This window comes from Salvelinus sp. IW2-2015, unplaced genomic scaffold (genome assembly GCF_002910315.2).
Source record: "Salvelinus sp. IW2-2015 unplaced genomic scaffold, ASM291031v2 Un_scaffold6850, whole genome shotgun sequence".
Classification (NCBI taxonomy): Eukaryota; Metazoa; Chordata; class Actinopteri; order Salmoniformes; family Salmonidae; genus Salvelinus; species Salvelinus sp. IW2-2015.
This window is the reverse complement of record NW_019948111.1, coordinates 17257-28182: the sequence shown is the minus strand read 5'-3', so window position 1 is coordinate 28182 and position 10926 is coordinate 17257.

Below are 10926 nucleotides of genomic sequence, written 5' to 3'. Positions count from 1 at the left end.
ATCATTCTTCGTGAGAGGATGGTCTCCCAGCAACGGTCTCATCAACGGATCCCCAGGCCCGGGCTCAGCAACGGTCCCAGCCCGGGGTCGTCCACGACGGTCCCCAGGCACCGAGTCTCAGCAACGGTCCCCAGCCGGGTCTCCAGCGACGGTCTGTGCCTACCCAAGACAAATGGATCAACATTGGTTCCAGCCAATCGGCAGCTGTTTATAGTTGTCTTCTGATTGGGGATCCTATTAGGTTGCCATTTTCTTCTTTTGGTTTCGTTGGGTTCTGTCTATGTGTAGTTGCCTGTCAGCACTCGTGTTATATAGCTTCACATTTATTTTGTGGTACTTTGTTGTTTGTTCAGTGTTCATTCGTTTAATTAAAAAAGAAATTGTACACATACACGTGCGCCTTGTGTCTCATTCACTACGAGAACGTGACCCTTAGTCAGTTCGGGGATCAAACCAGCAACTCTTCGGTTACTGCCCAACGCGTCTTAAACTGCCTAGGCTAACCTGACACCGTATTTTAAATTCTGGAGTAGACATTGCTCCTGGATTCACTGAATAAGAGGCCAGCTCTATTTTTCCTATGGTTAAAGTCTGTTCTACTTGTGCTGCCATTGTTTTGTTCAGTGTCTTGTAAAATGCTTCAAGGTACCGTTTCCTTGCTAAATAACATGCAATAAAATGAATAACAAAGTTACCTCAATGCAATTTCCGTCAAAGTGCAAGTCAGTATTCAACGGTCCATCCATGTCTGAGGATGTCGGGAGCTGACGTGGAACTGGCCACTAGGTCAACGGTGAGCGTTGTTTTCAAGTAGGTTTGGGTTTTAGTAGAGGCATTGTTGGACAGGAAGGTGGATGGGTGTAAGCTTCTGATTCCAAAGGTTGCAAGTTTGAATCCAGCAATATAAACGTTTTACTTTTATTTATTTGTATTTTTGTTTTAAGCCTATCCCAAATCTTAACCCTTACCTTAACCATTCGGAGTTAATGCCTAACCTTAAGAATTCAGATCTAATGCCTAAGCTTAACCTTAACTTGACATTTGACAACTTTGAAATTTGACATTTAAGAAACACGGATGAATGTCTAATTCTGACATGAGACTGTGAGAGCTAGTTTCACACACGTCCACGCTCACACACTTGTTATTGAGTAGTGTGCGCGTGTTCACTTGCGCCACATGCACTCACTCTTGCTAACCAGCAGCCACCTGTCGTGTTTGGCCCCTGTTGTGATGGCCATGCTTTTTAGTGAACAAACCAAGCAGAGACGCAGCTGGCCTTCTCATTACTGCTAGGCCTGAGATCAGCACAGCAGCACAGCAACACAGCAACACAGCAGCAGCCTAGCCCCAGACAGTCAATCAGGCAGCTAGGCCAACACCCCCATAGTGGAGGCCTCCAACTCAGACCACTGGCCCTTAGCCTGGCCACAGAGGAGAGGAGGTACTGTCTCTGAGCAAGTATACCTGCTGCAACAGTACAGTAGAGCCCTGTTCATCAGAACTGGTGACAAATTATTCTCCTGCAAATACACTGTGAGGATCAACATAGCGTATCTACAATGTAACATGCATAATAAATATAAATCTGTAATGTGTGAAACAAAACTCAATACCAGGCCCTTCAGACATGCTCGCTGGCAGAAGTAAAGACCCTGAGTAAGTGGTATCTGGGGTTGATTGATTCGGGGTCCTAGATTGTGTAGCCCACACGCTCATGTTATCACGGCACAGGCAGAGCTGTGACACACTGGTCTGGAAAGGAGGCCGTTTGTCAAAATTGTCTAAGACGTTGGGGGGGGGGGGTGCTAAGTGACGTGGACTTGTTTTAAGATGGTCATACTATGGATCATTTAGCTATTTGATTTAGAATTTAGGACCCCTTTAGGTATCCCAGAACGATATAAAATAATTCATTTAATTTAATATTTATTTGGCCTTTACTACTAAAAGCCCTTAGAAACGCTTTGAATAACACATTCATAAATGGCAAAAAGGAAAGTAAACAGGGTTTTGAAGTGAAATATATAATGTATATAGCCACTTTAAACAATGCCACTTAATATAATGTATATGTATATACTGTACTCTATATATCTACTGCATCTTGCCATCTTTATGTAATTATGTATCACTAGCCACTTTAAACTATGCACTTTTATGTTTACATACCTCTACATTACTCATCTCCTATGTATATACTGTACTCGATACCATCTACTGCATCTTCCTATGCGTCTATTACCATATATTATTATATACATACTATAATGTTGTAATACCATTGTAGTTGGAAACGGCAGATTTTTTATGGAATATATACATAGGCTACCAGAGGCCCATTATCAGCAACCATCACCCTGTGTTCAGTCAACAGTGAAGAGGTGACTCTGGGATGCTGGCCTTCTAGGCAGAGTTCTTTTGTCCATCTTAATCTTTTCTTTTTATTGGCCAGTCTGAGATATGGCTTTTTCTTGCATCTCTGCCTAGAAGGCCAGCATCCTGGAGTCACCTCTTCACTGGTGATGTTGAGACTGGTGTTTTGCGCGTACTATTTAATGAAGCTACCAGTTGAGACTTTGAGGCATCTATTTCTCAAACTAGACACTCTAATGTACTTGTCCTCTTGCTCAGTTGTGCCCGCCCACTCCTCTTTCTATTCTGGTTCGAGCTAGTTTGTGCTGTTCTGTGAAGGGAGTAGTACACAGTGTTGTACGAGATCTCAGTTTCTTGGCAATTTCTCACATGGAATAGCATTCATTTCTCAGAACAAGAATAGACTGACAAGTTTCAGAAGAAAGTTTTTGTTTCTGGCCATTTTGTAGCCTGTAATCGAACCCACAAATGCTGATGCTCCAGATACTCAACTAGTTAAAGAAGGCCAGTTTTATTACTTCTTTAATCAGGACAACAGTTTTTCAGCTGTGCTAACATAATTGCAAAAGGGTTTTCTAATGATCAATTAGCCGTTTAAAATGATAACTTGGATTAGCTAACAACGTGCCATTAGAACACAGGAGTGATGGTTGCTGATAATGGGCCTCCGTACGCCTATGTAGATATTCCATTAAAAATCAGCCGTTTCCAGCTACAATAGTAATTTACAACATTAACAATGTCTACACTGTATTTTCTGATCAATTTGATGTTATTTACTGGACAAAAAAGTAGAGACACAAAAACAAGAATTTCTAAGTGACCCCAAACTTTTGAACATTAGTGTATATGTATATATATTTTAATGTATTTTTGTGGTCGAGTCCCCAACGATTCGGATGCTACTAACAGAAGTTGGCGTATTGACGGTACCTGCTTCAGACAGTCTCCTGACAAGGAGAACACCATCATGTCTTGAGAACTAGCATGTTCGTGAGAGTCTCCCCTTTCCAAGTTTGTAGGTCAAACCGTTTGGACGTTTACATGTTTACATGAGAAGACCGATTTGGGGATGTCTCATGGTCTGATAAACACCGCTCTACTGACACCTTTCAACACAGATGGGATGTCTATGGTCTGATAAACACCGCTCTGACACCTTTCAACACAGATGGGATGTCTCATGTCTGATAACACCGCTCTGACACCTTTCAACACAGATGGGATGTCTCATGGTCTGATAAAACACCTCTCTGACACCTTTCACCACAGATGGGATGTCTCATGGTCTGATAAACACCGCTCTGACACCTTTCAACACAGATGGGATGTCTCATGGTCTGATAAACACCGCTCTAGCTCTGACACCTTTCACCACAGATGGATGTCTCATGGTCTGATAAACACGCTCTAGCTCTGACACCTTTCAACACAGATGGGATGTCTCTATGGTCTGATAAACAGCGCTCTAGCTCTGACACCTTTCAACACAGATGGGATGTCTCATGGTCTGATAAACACCTCTCTAGCTCTGACACCTTTCAACACAGATGGGGATGTCTCATGGTCTGATAACACCGCTCTAGCTCTGACACCTTTCAACACAGATGGTGTCTCATGGTCTGATAAACAGCGCTCTAGCTCGACACCTTTAACACAGAGGGATGTCTCATGGTCTGATAACACCGCTCTAGCTCTGACACCTTTCAACACAGATGGGATTCATGGTCTGATAAACTCTAGCTCTGCACCTTTCAACACAGATGGATGTCTCATGGTCTGTAAACACCGCTCTGCTCTGACACCTTTCAACACAGATGGGATGTCTCATGGTCTGATAAACACGCTCTACACCTTTCAACACAGATGGGATGTCTCATGGTCTGATAAACACGTCTACTTGACACCTTTCAACACAGATGGGATGTCTCATGGTCTGATAAACACCGCTCTAGCTTGACACCTTTCAACACAGATGGGGAAACGCCATGCTGGCGGATGTGGTTGATTGAGACGCATCCAATGCAAAAAAAACAATATCTCTATTTTAAACTGATGGATTTTGATTGTTTTGTTATGTAACTTAGATGATGCACCAGTACGTCAATCGACTCTTCAATTCAAATTATATTTTATTGTCACACGCGCCGAATACAACAGGTGTAGACCTTACAGGGAAATGCTTACTTACAAGCCCTTAACCAACAATGCTCTAAGAGGTTTTAAGAAAAATAAGTGTCGTCCCTGATATCTCCGTCTCTTTCTCCTGCGAATGACAGGTATGAGTGCCTTATCGGACTTCTGAAGTAAATCCTTTCTGTCTGACTCGTTGGAGAAAAAGTATCCTCCATTACGGGGTGAGTAATCCTTGTCCTGATATCTAGAAGCTATTTTTCGGATATAAGACACGGTGGCAGAAACATTATGTACAAAATAAGTTACAAATAACACAAAACAACACACAATAGCACAACTGACTAGGAGATCGTAAAACGGCAGCCATTTCCTCCGGCGACACTCTTGGGGGGGGGGGGGGGGCTGTGTTTGGCTGTGTGTCTAGGTGTTTAAGTGAAACACCACAGAGAAGGGCCAACCATTATCGACACATCAAGCCACAACATCAAAGAGCCATTCCAGACTTTGAAGTCAGGAGGAACTTCTAGAGTTAGAGTAGGTGTTAGACTAGAGTTGTAGCCTTTAGGGCTTCTCTCTCTCTACACTGGCCCCCAGCAGAGACCATTCCCTCCACTCAGCCTGCATGAGGACCTGACCTCCCATCATATTCACTGCTCCCTGGGTGGCTGGTGATGAGGTGGCCTAGCTACTCGCCAGCTCCATCACCAGTAAGTGCTTGAGAATTGCCATCACCACACACTTACACACGGCACTGACACACACACTACACACAGACACCCATCACACACATACACACACAACCATACTGTAATTAGTTTACAGATTTTCGCTTTCTCACACATGTTTTTTCTGTTGATGGACTCTCACCTTGACAACCCCATTAGCAAAAAGCTAAAAACACTGAATCTCAATTATGGGGAAAAAATATTCCTGCTTAAATACGGCCTGGTTTTTCAGACCGTTGTATAAGATGATGCATTATGGTGATATTAACTATACTTCCCTGCACTCTCCTCTCCATCTCATATTGATTTCTTCTCCCACAAAGGGCTGAGGATGGATGGGGGAGGGGAGGAGGAGGAGGAGGAGAGGGGAGGAGGAGGGGAGGAGGAGGGAGGAGGGGACAGGCTAAAAGAGAAAAGATTGTCAAGTGTCAATGTGCAGCAGGTAGGACGAAGTCAGGCGCAGACACACAACTGAGTAAAAAGCTACTTTACTCGAAAAACAACTAAATAATTCCACGCAGGGAAAACACTCCAGCTCACAGAAATAGGAACACAACCATGTGGGAACCAGAGGTTAAATAGGGAATAAATAATAAGTAATGGAAACCAGGTGTGTACAATAAGACAAAACAAATGGAAAATGAAACGTAGATGCGGCTAGAAAACCGGTGACGTCAACTGCCGAACGCCGCCAGAACAAGGAGAGGCACCATTCGGCGGAAGTCGTGACACAGATCTGTGACCATAAAAGCCCACCTGGAGTCATCAAATGGGGGGGGGGGGATTCCAGATCATTATAGTGGTGTATAAATGTTGATGAATAGTCTTTTCTAGAACATCTCTATATGCATGGGATTTAATCTGGGGTCTTTGTCATGCGTGCATTCGTTTTGTATGTATGTGTGGGTGGACCCAGGAATCGAAACCACTATCCTGGTGTTTACAAGCACCATTCTTCCACTAACTGAGCAGAGGATCATGCCATTCTGGATCATGACTTTCTGGATCATGACTTTCTGGATCATGACTCTCTGCATCAACAAAACTTAAAACTGATAATCTATCAAATGCTATATGCCTATACAATGTGAAGCTGATACTGTATTCAGAATGGACTCTCTCCTCGGGGATAAAACTTTTGACAGAACATTGCTGCTTCTGATGACAACAAAGGTGAGAAGGAGAAAACACCTCATGCTGGTACTGACCCTCAGTAGTCCACAGTCGCCTCCTGTCCTCATCTCCTCCACTGGCACCATAGAGATAGATAGACAACTTTTCTTTGTGTCTGTCCCAAAATGGCATCTGTGAGAGCACGGGCAGTGCCATTGAGGCCATCTCCATTTTGAAGTAGTCCATTTTCCTATTCTACTACTTCTATGAGTTGGTAAACAAACTGAAAGAGTGCATAATGCCACCTGGAGTGTGTTGTTTGAACAGGTATAAAGCCAAGGTTGGTGATTTACTGCCACCTACAGTTTTGGAATGTTTGCTCACAGGTATAATTAATTGGCTGATGCCTCCTGATGGCCTGGATGGAATTATGTGATCTTTCCTTAACCAATAGGAAGTCCCACCCAGTTGACTACCTCAAAARGGTGAAAGTCCTCAATGGCGCTGCCCATTCTAAAAGTGGCTTTTGGGCTGTGGAGTTGTCTTTCTAAGTCTTTGATCTGCACTGAKCAGAAATAATTAAACAGGGGTCCRCTGGAGGGACGCAGACRTGGTTTTTAGTCGTTTTTAGTCTCTGTCTGTCTGCKTGTCTGGCTGTCTGCCTGCCTGTCTCCCTGTCTTTCTGTCTGTGTGTCTGTCTGCTTGTCTGTCTGTCTGTCTGCCTATTTGTCTGCCTGCCTGTCTGCAGACAAAGAAAATTGAGAGCTAGCCCAGCGGCCTGAGCCATTGAGAGGGTCAAGGAAAATGAGAAGTAGCTGTAGACATGGCTAGACTGATGGAAGGGATAAACATGTGAGGCTGCTCAGTCGATAGCAGAGCAGGAGATTTATACGGCTTAAAGGGGGGGAGGAAAAGGTGATGAATTACTCTGGCCTACCGCTGCCATTTGAGCAGGCGAGGGATGGGGGGGGAGTCAGTGGGTGAGGAGGTGGGTAAAGAGGGAGATTTATTAGAGTTACGCTCACTGTGCTGTCACTTAGAGGATGAAAGAGAGGGACCGAGAGTGAGTGAGAGAGAGTGATCGAGAGAGAGAGAGAAAGAGAGAAGAGACGAGGGGGGGGTGCAGAGATGGGGGAGAGGAGGGGAATACAGAGCAAGAGAGAGAAAGAGAGAGAGAAAGAAAGAGAATGGGGGAGAGAAAATTAGAGGAAAACACAGGTGAGGAGAAGGACAGAAGATGAGATGACCTTACAGATAAACAGAAAGAGAGAGACAAGAACTGAGAAAATACCAGCAAGAGACTGATGTACAGAATGAAGAGGGTCCATCAACCAACAGAGATTACAGATAGATGTAAATGACTAAGGAGAGAGAGCACAGACAGAAACAGAACAGACAGACAGACAGACGACAGACAGAACAGACAGACAGACAGACAGACAGACGAAGACAGACAGACAGACAGACAGACAGACAGACAGACAGACCAGACCAGACAGACAGACAGACAGACAGACAGACAAGACAGACAGACAGACAGAACAGACAGACAGACAGACAGACAAGACAGACAGACAGACAGGCACCAGACAGACAGACAGACAGACAGACAGACAGACAGACAGAACAGACAGACAGACAGACAGCCAAAGACAGACAGTACAGACAGACAGACAAGACAGCACACAAGACAGGACAGACAGGACAGACAGAACAGACAGACAGGACAGGACAACAGACAGACAGACAGCCAGACAGACCAGACACGACAAGACAGACCAGACAGACAGGACAGACAGACAGACGACAGACAACAGACAGACAGACAGACAGACAGAACAGACAGACAGACACAGACCCAGACAGACAGAACAGACAGACAGACAGACAGACAGACAGACAGACAGACAGAACAGACAGACAGACAGACAGACAGACAGACCAGACAGCGACAAGACGACAGACAGACAGACAGACAGACAGACAGACAGACAGACAGACAGACAGACAGACAGACAGACAGACAGACAGACAGACAGACAGACAGACAGACAGACAGACAGACAGCCAGACAGAACAGACAGACAGAGTGGGAGATAGAGATAAAAGTGAGGGTCATCCCTGCTGTGAGATAGAGGCCTCGTACGTGTCACACTCCCAGTGTCTTAAATGATAAGTGGCAGACTTCATTACCCAGCAGGCCTTTGGAGAGACGGCTATGCCCAGAGGGATAATCGCCTGTACAAAAAATGAATTAGCCCCCAGTGGAGGATCAATGCCATTGCCGTGACCCTGCCCAGACACCACATCATTCCTGTGAACCTGCCTGCCTTCCCGCCCGCCTGCCAGCCTGGGACCCTGGGTGTGGGGGGTTGCATGTGTAACAGACAGAGAGTAAGTGATGGTAAGAGAGGAGTGTGTGTGTGTTTTTGTGAGTTTTTGTGTGTGTGCATACATGTGTATGTGATATTTTGCGTCAATGTTGTGACCCTCTCCAAGCCACGTCTGTGAGAACAACTGTGTGTGTGTGTGTGTCTGTGTGTAAATCCTGTGACCCGACGCCAACGCTATGCAAATGAACTCTGTTGAGTAATCGTCACACTCGATGCTGACAGACACACTAATGAAGCACACAATGTGTTAGCGTGTGGCTAACAGCGAGCCACTCAACATTCCAGCCAACACAGTGATGACTAAGATGTACTGTAGCACGTACTGTAGCCTAGATCGCTAGCTATTCATCAGGAGTGATTTTGACAGCAGGACACTCAGAGAATAGGAATGGGTTCCATGTCCATGTTGTCCTCTATATCACCTTTGGTAACGGACTAGGAAGTAGAGTGAATATGATGGGCGGCGATTCCTTATATTTTTTACATTTCAAAATTGATAATCAGCAAATGAAAACAAAATGACAGATTTGACAGGTTTTTTTCTGATTTTTGAAAAATGTATTTCCCCCAAAACACATTTCTGCTTTGATTAAATACCAAACTGTGTATGTCAAAGTGCTACTGTAACTGCTGGTCTCATTTCAATCATTATGTGATGATACATTTGTTTAATGCTAGTGATTGATACCATTACGCCTTCCTTAGTAGTGAGGATGTTTTACTTCCAAAATGGATTGCAGCAGATAACAAATGTCAACAAGGACCACAACTGTAATTGTTCTTGTCACGGCGAAAGAGATGAGAGATACCAAGATTGCGCAGCGTGGTCAGTACTATTCTAATTCAATTTATAAAATATGACAAGACATGGGTTAAGTGTTGCGCAACACCGAACGCAACACGACCTACATCATTAATACCCTCAGGCAACAGAGAGACGAACGATAAAACGTCTACACCCGTCTCCGTAATATGTATACCACAACATCTAGGACACAGTCGAACCATAACTCCTCCGACACCCGTCAGAATCGCATCAGAAATACGTGGCTACCTTAATATGATCTGGCTGCTCCCATGTCTGTTGTCTTGATCATCGACGACTGATACGAGCTCTAACAGCTCTGCCTCTCCTTGTGATTGAGATACGCATTCTAGTCCTGTCTGTCTGTACTGTCTCGTAGCGCTCGTACTCGTACTAGTACGGTCTGTCTGTTGTCTGTCATGTTCTGTTCTGTCCTGTATAGAATCTACTGAGACAATACTTGATGACATACATACATAGAATTCGCCCTCGTTCATCATCACACCCTGAGCCCAACATAACACATATGCCTTCTGACATGATCGCAAACTGTACTCGGTGTTCTTGCTGTCGGCGTGACCAGCTATACAGCTATCGCTACTGCTATCCTGATCACATCCTGTCTAGGATCACTAGTTCTCTGTAACTGACATCTGTCTGCTCCTAGCATCTGTACCACACTGCTCATGCTCCTAGTACACCTACGTACCTGTCTGATCTCGACTTGTCTGTCATGACTCCTGTACTGTTCGTCTAGTCCTCATCTGTCTAGCTCTGTTGTCCTGTACGATTCCTGTCTGTCCTGTCTGTCTCAATCATGTCTGTCTGTCCTGGTCTGTCGTCTGTTGTCCCTGTCTATGCTCACACAGCATCCCACTGTCATGTCTGTCTGTTCTGTCTGTCTGTCTGTCTGTCCTTTCTCTGGGTTAGCCGTCCTGTGACTACGTTGAGCTCACAGGCATTCTATTCCACGGCCTCATTGGTGTTAGGTCCTTTTATTGAACTCCTGTGTGGTTTCGGATTAGGGTGTACATGATCACAATTTGATCCTGTCTTTGTCGTGATCTTGTCCCTCAGGTGGACTGCAGTATCTTGATCCACTTCTTCCCGTTTGTTTACACTTGCTAGAGACGATGAGATAGCGTGGATCATGGTGGGTCGAGATTAAATGGGTGATGATCGTATGTATGAAGGAGGCTTCAGGGTCCCCTAATTGGCTCTTGGTAGGGTACTTATATGATAACATGGTGCACATATCCATATATCTATATATTGTCTCCAGGAGAACCTGAAATAATCCTGAGTCTGAAACAAACAACCACAGCCTACACATATAGCTTATGGACATTATACTCACTATACACACAGGCACAGGCAT